Source organism: Macrobrachium nipponense, chromosome 13 (assembly GCF_015104395.2).
Source record: "Macrobrachium nipponense isolate FS-2020 chromosome 13, ASM1510439v2, whole genome shotgun sequence".
NCBI lineage: Eukaryota > Metazoa > Arthropoda > Malacostraca > Decapoda > Palaemonidae > Macrobrachium > Macrobrachium nipponense.
Window position 1 is genome coordinate 101,632,976 of NC_087206.1, and position 13,763 is coordinate 101,646,738.

The 13,763-nt window shown below is 39.4% G+C and overlaps 1 protein-coding gene across 5 annotated transcripts in view; it reads right to left on the reverse strand.

Moving 5' to 3' along the window:
- The window catches only part of LOC135225234 (mucin-2-like), a 562,221-nt gene that overhangs the window by 278,158 nt on the left and 270,300 nt on the right, over nt 1–13,763 (reverse strand). The gene's annotated exons all lie outside the window — the stretch shown is intronic.

Below are 13,763 nucleotides of genomic sequence, written 5' to 3' on the forward strand. Positions count from 1 at the left end.
GAGAGAGAGAGAGAGAGAGAGAGAGAGAGGACATTCATTAGCTAAACCGCATATACCACGATTACCACATCGTCAGCCACAAACATTTCCTGCGTCCGAGAGAATATGTCTTTTCCTGCAGAAAAGAACAGGATCACTTGGGGGTGGTCTAAGGATCCTGGACGAAGCTGGGCCGCAAGCGTAATATCCAGCCATTGTTATGTAACTGTAGAATCCAACCCCCTCCCCTCCCCTCCGCCACAAATCCCGCAGGAAGGCCTCTGAATCATAAGACAAAAGGAAGCGAACGTTTAAGTGGGAAAAAAATGGTTGGTCCTCAACGGCCACACACAAACAACGCTTACACTTCATGGTTTACGAGAGAGAGAGAGAGAGAGAGAGAGAGAGAGAGGGAACACTACTAATAAGTTAATACTGATATACAGAAGGTCTGTTTCTATGTTATTTCATGATTACTGGGAGTATACGGAGGGTACTCACAGTTTTTGGCCTTTGGCCTATACTATACTCTATATTCCATGCCACGGCTATATGCTATTGGCCATCATGAATCATAATCTATTTAGAGTGAATTTTATTCGGGAAACTTTTTGATGACAATAACAATTAGGATTATTATGATTTGCTGTCGTAAGTTACACTTCATGAGGTTGTTATGTAACGTTGCACAAGAGCGCCTAAGAGAGTTTAGCACGTCTTAAAACCCAAAATCCTAACGCCTCTCACCCTAGGCGGCAGAATCGCGTCATTCAGCTGATTGTAAAGAGAGATTGATTCCCTTGACATTTGAGGTCCGGCCTTCAAACTTCTCGGGAGGCTGCTCAGCACTATTCATTCACTCATTCTACGCTTGTAAGAAGTTGTTTTCTGTTAACACGGAGGGTGTCCAGGCATCAAATAATAAACTTTTAAAAACAAATGTGTCAGGACAAAACTGATAGTATGTCATCTCTCTCTCTCTCTCTCTCTGCAAATGAATGTTATCAGAAAACGACATTTTACAAGCAAAGACGGAGTGAATGAATAGTGGGTTTTCAGACGTGCTAAACTCTCTTAGGCTCTCTTGTGTTATATCGTTACATAACAACCTCATGAAATGTAACTTACACCAGCAAATGATAACAATCCTATTTATTATTGTCATAAAAAAATTTCCTGAATAGAAGTTACTTTAAAGAGCCAATAGCATTTAGGCGTGGCATGGAACAGTATAGAGTTTAGGCCAAAGGCCAAGAACTGGGACTAATGAGGCCATTCAGCGTTGTAAAAGAAACTGAGATTAGGTACGTTTGAAAGGTGTACCAAGAGGAAAACCTCAAAGCAGTTGCACTAGGAAATAATTGTTACGAAAGGGTGGATAGCAAGAGGGAACATTGATAATATGGACGTAGGTACAGTAAAAAGAATGAAAGGAGAGAGAGACGCTGCAAAAAAAAAAAAAAAAAAAAAAAAAAAAAAAAAAAAACTTTAGTAATGCTTACAGTACACCCTACTGGGTAGAATATAGTCGTAAATTGCAACCGTTAAAACATTCGGACACACTACCGTAGCCTTTGAACATGGCGAACTGCACAAATCAGAAAAAACGGACTTCTCAAACAGTTATTTTATTTCTCCCTTCTAAAATGAAACAAGAGGCGGAGTTCCGATGGCAAAACTTTACAAAAATGACAAGTAAAATATAGCATAAATATCCTGACCAGAGTAAGAGTAGAAGCTATATAGGCATCAAAGGAAACCAAAAGGTAACGAAATATCAACACAAATCCGATGAACATAATTCCTCGTTTTCCTAGAAATGGACGACGTAATGGCGCGAACCTGACACGACACCAGAGGGTTTATCGCTAGTACCTAACCCCCCCCCCCCACCCGCCCCCCACAAAATGTTACACCATCGACACACATCCCTCTCTTTCTCTTCATGCGACACTGAATACAGAAGCATTAGTAGGTTTAATCAGAAAGCTCGATACGGTCATGCGGCATGAAACTGTCAGTTTGCTAAATAACTAAAAACATCAAAATTAAGGATTTATCTTTCATTAAAGGGGATCTAATTCCTCGTTGGACGAGTGGTTTACGGGCTCGCCTACCGATTCGGTAGTCCCAAGTTCGATTCCCTGCTCTGCCAGCTTAGAATCAGAGGAATCAGTTTCTGGTGATTAAAATTAATTTCTCGATATAATGTGGCTCGGATCCCACAAGCTGTAGGTCCCGTTGTTAGGTAACCAATTGGTTCCTAGCCACGTAACAATATCTAATCCTTCGGGCCAGCCCTATGAGAGCTGTTAATCAGCTCAGTGGTCTGGTTGAACTAAAATACGCTTAATTAAAGGGGATCTTTGAAACATGAAATTCCAAACCAATCTCTCTCTAATAATAATTCAAACATTATAAATAAACCCTAATGAATTGATGCTACTAGATCTTGAATGTCTTACCTTTGTTGAAATTTCCGGCACTCACTGTACAAGTGAAAATTATTTTGGTTTAACTACGCATAGCTTAAGCTACTCCTGTCAATATTATTGTTACTGTGTGTGCTCCATAAAAATTGAGCGTACGTTTTTTCCACTAATATGACAAAAGACTATAATATTAAAATATTACCCTAGTTTGCATTTATAATGCTGTTTGAAATAAAATCTTACTATTCTAGTATCTTTCATGAATGTAATACTTAAATTTTTATCATCCAGTTCTAATAATGAAATTTGAAAAATATGACCATTAATCAAGGCTAAGTCTCAGCCAGTCAGTTTTACGATAAGAATTGTGTTTATAATCTTTAAAACAACAGAGGGAGAAATTCTAATAAAAGACCTTTTTTGTTTTTATAGAGGAACACATCTTAAAACGGTACCAAAATCCAAAGGCCGTCGACCCCAAAAATGCATAGCAAGTTTTCAAACATGACTGATAAAAAAATAATAACAGCTACAACAATAACAATAATCAATAAAGAAAATAAAAGCGCCAATAGTCCACTTTGAACATTGAGTCAGGATCACCTCTGGCTATCGAAAAGTATAAAATGAACACAAGAATATCTTCACTAGTTGGTTAACTAACAGATGTACAAGTAAACGTACACACACACACACACACACACACACACACACACACACACATATATATATATATATATATATATATATATATATATATATACGTAAATATTTATCTTTTATTGGTTTGTTTATTTATTTTGATTAATATATCACTCTTCTCACTGCAGCTTGTTTCCTAATTTTGTTCATACGGAGTTTCAGTGGAAACTAGGTTATCATGTTAACGTCCATTTCGTTCATCATTCTCGTGTTGGATTACTCACAAAAATAGCCAAATACTTGTAAAAATGACAACAAATATTATTCAAGCAGCTGCTCAACCTGTTTAGCTGCCCCAAATACAGACTGGTTCTTCTTCCCGCCCCAAGAGTCAACGATAATACTTTTTGCAGAAATGTTACATCAACGACAGCATATGACAATCACCTACAATAACAATCGCCTGCTCACATTCTATACGTTTATATGAACTCCCTCCGTCATCTTTCGAATGTAGACGGTGATATGGACGGGTTATTAATGTTCAGCCACAGCCCGATGGAATCAAGAACATATCTGGAGGAAAGCGCACTGATCGTCTCTTGAAGGGTGGAATGTGCAACAGTCGGGGATAATGGAAATAAAATACACAATTCCTCACGACATTTCCTCCTCTAACCCCACCCTCCACGAGAGAGAGAGAGAGAGAGAGAGAGAGAGAGAGAGAGAGAGAGAGAGAGAGAGAGAGGGCCTGCTGCATATGACAACAACCGCCTCGTATTTACACGTCTACTCGAATGGAAAAACCGTTTCAGGGAATCTTAAAATCACCATCCCACCCCAAAGGGGAAAACCCAACAGTCGTTCTAGGTCCGTAACTTGTGCAGTGTCGAGGTGAGTTCTTGGAATAGATTAATCAAACGACTCAAGGTTGTTTTCAAATTATAACAACCGGATCGTTCACAGAAAAGCAACTTTAAAGTGCAATTATATCAAGTGGTAAAATTTGTGGTGGTAGCAATGAAACATAATAAAACATGCCTCATAATTACCTATACGTATTGAATATATATATATATATATATATATATATATATATATATATATATATATATATATATATATATATTATATATATATATATATATATATATATATAAACATGCTCAAATGACCGTACACGAACAGTATGCAGCAGAGGATAGAGAGTGCACATGTTCTGAAGTTGCACCACTGTAGGAAACATTAAAGAAAGGGGGACTGGTATTTCCCGGTAAAAATCACGCAACTTTCGAGCGTTATTCAATGATTTATTATCACCGACTTTACTTGTTTTTCAGAAGTGCCCCTGAAAATCTCTTCCTTCCATTTAACTTTTTTTCTTTCTTTTTTTCTTTTATGTAGATTTTCTACGACAAACAAAATTTCGTTAACAGATACAAAAGAAATATGAAAACACATCCGTTATCACTGGATTTTGTTTATCGTGAGTAACATTAACTATAATACTTAGCAATAAGCGACCCTTAATGAACAGTAAACTTTTACAATACCATCAATGAGACTCGAATAACGTTGGATGAGTCACTAAACACTGGTCCTTCACGGCCTCTAACACTTGAGTTTATTGTAATTCCTGGCGCATATAAATACAGACGGGAGTACTTATACAATATACATATATATATATACAGTACATGACAACAAGTGTGAGTTAGGCAACAATCTCCATTAACTCTCTCTCTCTCTCACCCACACACACACACACATACACCTGAAAACTCTCTCATTTGGAAAATTCAGTGGATTCTTTCTCTCCCTCTACACAGACAGATACACACACACAAAGAACAAACACCTCACGGGAGTATTGTGCATTACCCTAAACGAGTGGAAATCAATCTACCCACAAAGCGAGACAATTATCTGCACCTTCAGAAACCACAAACCCTCGTCTCTTTCGTAATATGAAATATATGACAATAACTCCCAGGAGCCGAATCGTTTCCGGTTGTCTATGTCACCCAATGTCCCAACATGGAGCAAGATTTGTGCATAATAGCATATCTGGGGGTTCCACAAGGATCGCAGTTGTGTTTTCAAGCGGTGCCTCACTGGGTGATTTTTTTGTTTTATTCCTTTGCAATATATTGCAGACCGATGACGATGTTAATGGTGAACAATTTCCACCAAACCATCTAAGTTATAGTACCATCTTATAATCCATTCCCCGGCTCAGTCTTGACTCTGTAGCAAGTCAGTGGAGCAGTGGCAATGATGTTTATGACGACCCAACGTTGGGTAGACGACGTGAAACAGGCTGAGGACAGCTGCCGTATGTTGTTTCTGAAAGTCTTGTACAAGTGTGCGTGTGTGTGTGTTTTTAAACAGACTGGCACTGTTTAGGAGAGAAGACTGCAGTCGTCCTATGTGGGACGCACAAAGGAAATCTACTCCAGGGGGCCATCTCCATGTCCTTCAACAGGAGGGCTGCAATATCCTATCGCCAATGACAAACACGGTAAACTTGTTCAACTTCTTTCAACTGATAATGCTACAACAATGATGAGACACAAAAGACAGATAAACTGGTCAAGCAAAACCAATTTACAGCAGTGAAAACCGAAGGGAATTTATTAAAATGCAGAAGACAGTAAGAAAAAGGCGTATAGACACATACCTATAACACTTAAAATATATCTTAAACCAAACAAGCAATAAGAAAGGCATTATTATTCTAGGCCGGAAACCAGACATCAAAATGGTGTAATGACAAGTTTAACCATTAATCATGTTGACGAGTAAATTAGATTCGTTTCCTGCCCCTAAGTTTTAAGCTGATCTCGTCCCTGTTCGCAATTCTGCTTTCATTGTGAGGAAGCTTCTCTTTTCATTCCTTTTCTTGACAGGTCACTCGTGTAGTCAACAACGTGGCCCTTTTTCACGATAACCAATGTAGCCCCATACTCTAGACCCTCTTTCTTCCTGAAACAAAGTGAGCCACTTGCTTTCTTTTTTATGTTATTTCGTTCACAGTTTCCTTCAATTCAACTTCCTAGGCGTTCACTGGCTATAAAAAGACAAGATTCGAGTAATAAAAACAAAAACAAAAGCAATAAGTTACATCAACAAAGACTTTGTGTGGCCATACGAAATTTGAAGGTCTAACGTGACAAATATAAAAAAAATGCCATAATTTGCAATAGCAACAAATGATTTACATGGCAATAGAGAAATGAAGGCCTTAATTAAGTAACCATGAAGACAAAGGGCTTGCGTGGCCATACATTACCGAAGGCCTTGAATATCTACAGAAGAACAAAGGCCTTGAGAGTCATAAAAAGACAAGTTTACGTAAGTTGTTAGGTTTTTATATTTCCAAGAACTATAACATTTCACAGCACAGAGGGGAACGGCCTCTTTATTGTACTTGGGCCAGACCAGGTGAAGCATTGTGAAGGCAAAAAGACAGGAGCTACCCCGATGCAAGCAATAACCTTGCCTGTAGGACAGAACAGACCCCCAATTCAGGGTGGTCGAAAGCGCAATAATAATAACACCTGGCAGTGAGGGGAGGAGGGAAAAGTGATCGAACACTGACACTCCGAGGAATCTCGTAGGACTGGATATGAAAATGGATCAAGTCTAATGGAACATTTCAGAACGACCATCAATGAAGCTTCTCCTAATGAGACACCTACACCTGTACCTATTGGGGATGAACTTGTCGTTCTTAAATTCTCCCCACAAAGTGCACCCAATTTTTCAGACCATCAAGCAATTTACTAACGAGAATGATGAAATGCAAACTTACATCTAGAATTTAAGGAAAAAATCATTATAAAATGGAATCACAATTTTAACTTGATTTTATGAAACTTAGGAAGTCATGCCAAGCACGGAGACACTTTCGGCCATTCAGCGCTGGGCTTCTTTCCCTCTGCTACCTCGTGGGTCTGTGTTAGCATTATGCTGCATTTGATTCAAAATGCACCTTTCGAGGTAGACAATTCTGGAGGGGGGATTACATTTTGACAAATGACATATGGTGAAAGGGTGCATGGACCAAAAAAGGTCGAGAACCACTGGTCTAAATCAACAGAAAAAGACACAAAGATCGCGAAGGAGATTTATCAGCACTGCCTCTTAAGCGGGGAACTTATTCGTAAACTCGTGTTTTTGTTTATTCCTAATAAGGATTGAAACGTCTGATGGTAGGTCATTCTTCACGCTTTCCTCTCAGAAAATAAAAATCTAGTACACAGGTATGTAACTTGAGCAAATAAATAAATCAAGTGCCATGTGGGAATTGAGTAAACAAAGACTGAGAGCTGTAACTCAGTGTGTGTTTTTCAACAGGGTAAAGTTTGGCCGTGTTCGGCGGACCGATTCCACATCAACTGGAGAAGAATGGGAGAGGAACAATTAAATTCAAGGAAATGGAAATAAACGGTCGCATACATAAAAATGGAAGACCAATAATGTCATTTAAAACTGGAACCAAATAATGCTGGAATTAAAGAAAAAAACATAAATCTTAAAAGGTCGTGACCAAAATTCAAAAAGAGATTAATAAAGAGGAACACTCTTGCGCAAAAAAAATATAAACGATTGAAATTGAAAATATGGAATTCCAAATAACATTTCCAGAGTAGATCCTTCATTGGAAAATTTAACTTCCATTACATTACGAAATTCTCCAAACATTTCTTCGAAAACTTTAAAAACAGAATCGTCAAAAATCTTTCCCATGAAATAATCTGTCTCGTTGGGGAACTGCATAAGATTTCCAAGAGTTGTCTTTCGAGACCTCGAAACTCAAGCCAAGAATGATCGCTCTCAAAATATACTTAAGTATTGCAACCATGAAGTCACCTTTTGACTGAAGATTCGTCAAATTCACGTTTCACTTTATGAATAATTCTAACAAACGCACTGAGAGCAAAGGTAACCAAACTAAAAACATGACTTCCTCGTAAGATATAGTGCTTAGGTTAGGTAGCCAAATTATACATTACTGAAGAACAGGATTTTGCTTTCTAGGCCTAAAAGGCGGAGCAGTCAACAAACAAATAAAAAATGCGTGAAGTTTCTTCGGCGCAATCGACTTTTCTGTACAGCTTATAATGCTGTAAAACTCTCAACAGCGGCCCATGACGGCCCGATGGTGGCCTGTGTGGGCACCTATAGCGGCGCCAGACGCACGATCATGGCTAACTTTAACCTTAAATCAAATAAAAACTAATGTGGCCAGAGGGCTGCAATTTGGTATGTTTGATGATTGGAAGGTGGATGATCAACATACTCATTTGCAGCCCTCTAGCCTCAGTAGTTTTTAAGATCTGAGGGCGGACAGACAAAGTGTGGAAGGAGAGATAACTAGCCAACTCAGTAGCTTTCTTTTGCAGAATACTAAGAAGAGAGTCCAGCATTCCTCCTCAACAAAGATAAACCATTCCCTCAGAAGGAAAAACTCTTCCCTTTATTCTCACCATGGGGAAATCACTCCCTCAAGGGGAAGGAATCTATCCTTCATCTTCAAGAGCAACCCGCTCCCTCAACGTAGGCACTCCATCCTTTCTACTAAGTAAGGAAAAGTCACTCCTTCGGGAGAAGGAAGAACTCCATCCTTTCTACTAAGTACGGAAAAGTCACTCCTTCGGGAGGAGGAAGAACTCCATCCTTTCAAGTTCCTACTAAGCAGGGAAAAATTACTCCCTCAATATCGGAAACTCCATCCTTCGTCCTCAATAGGGAGAAATGACTCCTTCTGGAGGGAGAAATCCATCCTTCTGCCTCAGAGGGAACAAATCCCTCTTCCGCAACAGAGAGATATCATTCCCTCAAGAGGAGGAAAATACCCTAGCAACGGGGAGAAGCCTTCCCCTCCCTGGAGGGGAACCCTTCCCCTTTCATGGAGAGAGAGAGAGAGAGAGAGAGAGAGAGAGAGAGAGAGAGAGAGAGAGAGAGATTTTTTTGTTTTTCTAAATCAATTTATTGTGCACATTGGCGTCAGACATTTGAGGAGGTAGTACATAGTAACAATAATATTGTTTACATCTATATGGTGACTATGGTATACCAAAATAATTCATACGGAATAATAAATAAATGTAACTGAAGTCTAGCTATATTATAAATGTTCCAAAGACATCATAGGTAGTTATACTTATCTTTAGTTAATATGGTGAACTTTAATGTTTGTTCAGTATCCACCAAAGTGTGGCGCATGAGAATTTCATCAAGCAAATTATTGTCTGCCAACAACTGTTTACAAATGTCAACCTCTGTGAATGTTTGTGGTAATAAATTAGTAACAAGTGGAGAGAGAGAGAGAGAGAGAGAGAGAGAGAGAGAGAGAGAGAGAGAGAGAGAGAGAGAGAGAGAGAGAGCCTCCCCAACCTTCCCCCGAAACGGAATCGTCAATTCTGTGTCTGATATTAATCCAATCACCCGGAGCGAAGGTTCCTATAACTTCCAATGCTCCAAGAATTAACGTCCCGAATAGAATCACTAAATGCTTTTCGCTTTTTTTATATTTTTTTATTACTTTCGTCTTTCTCGAAGTTTCCCCGTGCAAATAATAGTGTATACATACATTTCCTATCAATCAAATGTCTCCAACAAACATATTTTAACTTGCTTATTTTAAACCAAATTTAGTCCAAAGGTACGTGATATTAACCATTATTTAGTTAAAAGGTACGCGATACGTACTATTTCCTTTATACATACACGAAATTAAAACTGACCGTACCTAGGTGTTTCCAGAAGATATCAAAATAAAAAGCCCACAGTAGAGTATCTGTAGATATTTCACATTAAGTTGATCACTATTGTTACAATAATAACTATTACTGTTGACGAAATGATTCTAAGAGGGAGCTGACAAGTTCAGCATCAACGCACTCGATTGCCTGAGCTAAAAGGGGAAAATCTATATGAATAAATAAACGGAAAATTAGCTTAAAATGAAAACCCAACCATTATGGAAATCAAAAATGGGGAGGGATGTGGGAGGGGGATGGGCTGAAACAACCACCCCACAAAAAAAAAAAAAAAAAAAAAAAAGTAAAACGAGCGAAAGCGAATGACAACACAAATAAATTGGGCGCATTTCATCTTCGAGTTCATGATCAAAACCCACAAGGGGAACGTGAGAGGGTGGGTTGGGCGAGGAGGAGGGGGGGGGGGGGGGGGGATTCACTGAATTTCATTACATTTCGGCACTTTCCAGTATGCCATGCAACTGTGCAAGCTCATGCTTTCTTTGTTGGTTCTTCTTCCTCCTTTTCAATTTCCTCTTTTCCTTCATTTTCTCCCAGTGCGGCCTTTCCTGCGCTCAACTTATTACATTCGCTCCGCTATAATCTTTGTCTGACACCTAAATTCATCACCCTCTCTAACCAGCAATCAATTCTCTCTCTCTCTCTCTCTCTCTCTCTCTCTCTCTCTCTCTCTCTCTCTCTCTCTCTCTCCTTTAACAGCCGTCTGAAAGCGAGTGAAGGATGAATACCGTTGGAAAATGACTGTTACATAGTGGCACAATAGACGATATATAAAGGTATCGGAAGGCACGCAACACCACCAGTTGCCATGGCAACCACCAGTTGGCCCACCCATAGACGCTATATAAAGGTATCGGAAGGCACGCAACACCACCAGTTGCCATGGCAACCACCAGTTGGCCCACCCCTCACCTCTGGAACAAGAAGCCCAAACCAGGCCTGGCCCCCTAAACCCCATGGCCACCAAATCAAGTGGGGATAGGGGGCGCCATCCCATCCCAATATGAGCCCCCCCCAGAACACAGGCAAGCAGAGCCAGCCAGCCAGAGCGAGCGCTTGTGAAATTCGGCGGGCAGACTGCGTAGAGTTTCACCCCCCAAAAACTTCCTCCAATAACCAGGGCTTGAACGAGCGGGATTCACTGCAAGTTAACGCTGGAATTGAATGCCTAACAATTGAGATCCCTTCCGACGGCGTTATTTGCTCAACAAAGACTTGCCATTGCGCTTGTTTTTCCTGCGGCCTTTTTTTACACTTTCTTTAAAGAATACCATCCAATTATATTAGCTTTTAGGTCAGTACTAACGCAAGAATTCATATAAAATTCCGTCAAACGAGGATCCCTCCGACAATGACTGCGACAAACTTTCCTAATTACTGGCGTTTCATTATGAACGGCAGCATGTGATTGACTGGTCACAACTAATACTTAAGCGAGGAAAATGCAACGCCCGCAACTCAAGTCTAATCAATTTCTGTAAGGAGGAATTTAGCTCTGCATTTGGGATACATTTTTCTTTTTCGCGATGACTGACACGAACGTGACTACACAAAACAAATTTAACTGCTGCACGAAATTTGCTTATATGACAATGCCTTCTTTAGCGAGTACGAAACGCAATTTGAACAGAGAGGTTCAATGATTCAGAAAACAGAGGAAAGGGGAGTTCTATCTTCAAGAAAAAAAAGTTCTATATTAAAAAAAAAAAAGTACAAAAGACACAGGTTAATATCCAAGATACTACTAACTACAAACTAACAGTACTAAAACAACAAATGCGAAAAAGATCAAGTACACTCGGAGTCGACGAGAAATAATGCCACCTCGGCGCCGAAATTCATTTCAACTTATCAATCTATTGTTCCCAAGCCATTGAGCACCGAGATATTATACCGCAGAAAACTTAAAAAAAAAAAAACTGAGAAACTATCTGTTAATGGTAAAAATCAGTAATCGATCTCAAATTCTAAATACCTTTGCCTCGGCTCAATAAATAAATAAATAAAATAAATAAAAAATACTCATCCAATAAAATGTAAATGAAAGCCATCGATAACATTTCAAAAAACCTTGTGGATAAATAATCGATCAGGCGGATAAACAAAGAAATAGGTGACTCAACAACCTCCGTTCAACTTTGATGGCGTTTGCAACAACAACGAGCAGCGAACGGTCGGTCCATCACGCACCGAAACGGAATATTTTCCAAAATTAACGAACGAACGAATATCAGCGTCCAAAACTAACGATCAAAAATCCCACAGGATATAAACACTCCCAAATCCACACAAATGAAACTGACAGAAGCCCTCCCCCTCTTCTCTTCTATAAGGCTATCTAAACTTTGTCTATGGGACGTATGTATGCTGACGGTCAGCATAAAGCCCCATCATCTCTCTCTCTCTCTCTCCTCTCTCTCTCTCTCTCTCTCTCTCTCATCTCTCTCTCTCTCTCTCTCTCGAAGAGAAAACATGAAAATGTTTTAATGAAAGTAGTCGAGCAAAGTATTCTCTGTAGCTAGCATACGAAACCCTTTGCAATCAACATAAACACTAAAGAACTATTGAAGTACTAACATGCATATATATATATATATATATTATATATATATATATATATATATATATATATATATATATATATATATATATAAATTCTCTCATCGCCCAAATGACAATTTTCTCTAGCTTGAACCTGGATTGCGACTGAGTCAACAAAGAAAATCCCATCAAAATGATTAGCATCATTACAAATCTATTTAGGGGAAAAGAAAGTCTCACACACACTGCAGCCTGAACATGAGATTTTGACAAGTTGAACGATAGGGACTCGCTTCCATGAAAGGTCTCACGTATTGCTCGATAGTATTACTTAAAATGAATCATAAGCGAGATGAATAGACAGGTTAAACTAACAACTTGAAAAAAATGCAACCAGTCTCATCAAACAACAAAATGCATGCAACAGGAAGCATTTCAGTCAGACGCTGCAACTGACGAGCTTGCTTACATAAGAAACGACCGACCAGGAACAAAATGAAGGAATTCGCATAAGACATTTTATGGAGTCCAACAAACTGACCATTCCATAATCAGCGCCATTATTCTACCGTGACCGAATTAAAAGGATGACGTTTAAACTTGTCCCGATAAAGAGCCGGGGGAGGCGGGGGGAGCCCTTTATTCAATAACACCTTATTAGGCAGACGTGTCTCTGTAGAAGGAACCTTCATTCTTCCAAACAAAACCCCTTTCATCTTACAGTATCCGTAGAAAATTAATCAAGTGGCCTTATGCAAACAAGTGTCGCAAAGACCACTGGTCATCGACGATGCCGTCATTAACCATTTGGGTAGAAAAATTGCTTTTATAAGTATAATGAAACAATGACGCATCTCTCCATTCTTTATATATTAAACATTCCCAAGTGTGACACCCAAAACACTCTACAAATGCTTCAGATGATCAACAGAAATCCTCATTTTTCCGAAACATCAGCCATTATCCGAACTTGTTCGGGAAAGCAGGGCGAGGAGAGTGTCATCCCAACATTGCAACCTGATGTTGCAAAAGCGATTTTCCCCCTCCCCCCCTCTAACAACATCAGCCCCCCCCAACCCTCCCCCTTCCCCCTCTCTCATCCTCCCCTATTCCATGTTGCCGGTGAGCTTTCAGCCCTCAACGCAATTTAATTAATGCTTTTGTAGTTTTGCTTGAATTCGGGAAACAATCTGGGGATATAGGATGAGAGAGAGAGAGAGAGAGAGAGAGAGAGAGAGAGAGAGAGAGAGAGAGAGAGCACGCAAGGGGAACAACGACAGTAAATGAATCACGTGAATAGAAACAAAAATGAAGATGAAAACGAAAAAGTATACACAAAACAGACTTTGACGGGCGAATGAACATATAACGTTTTTTTTCG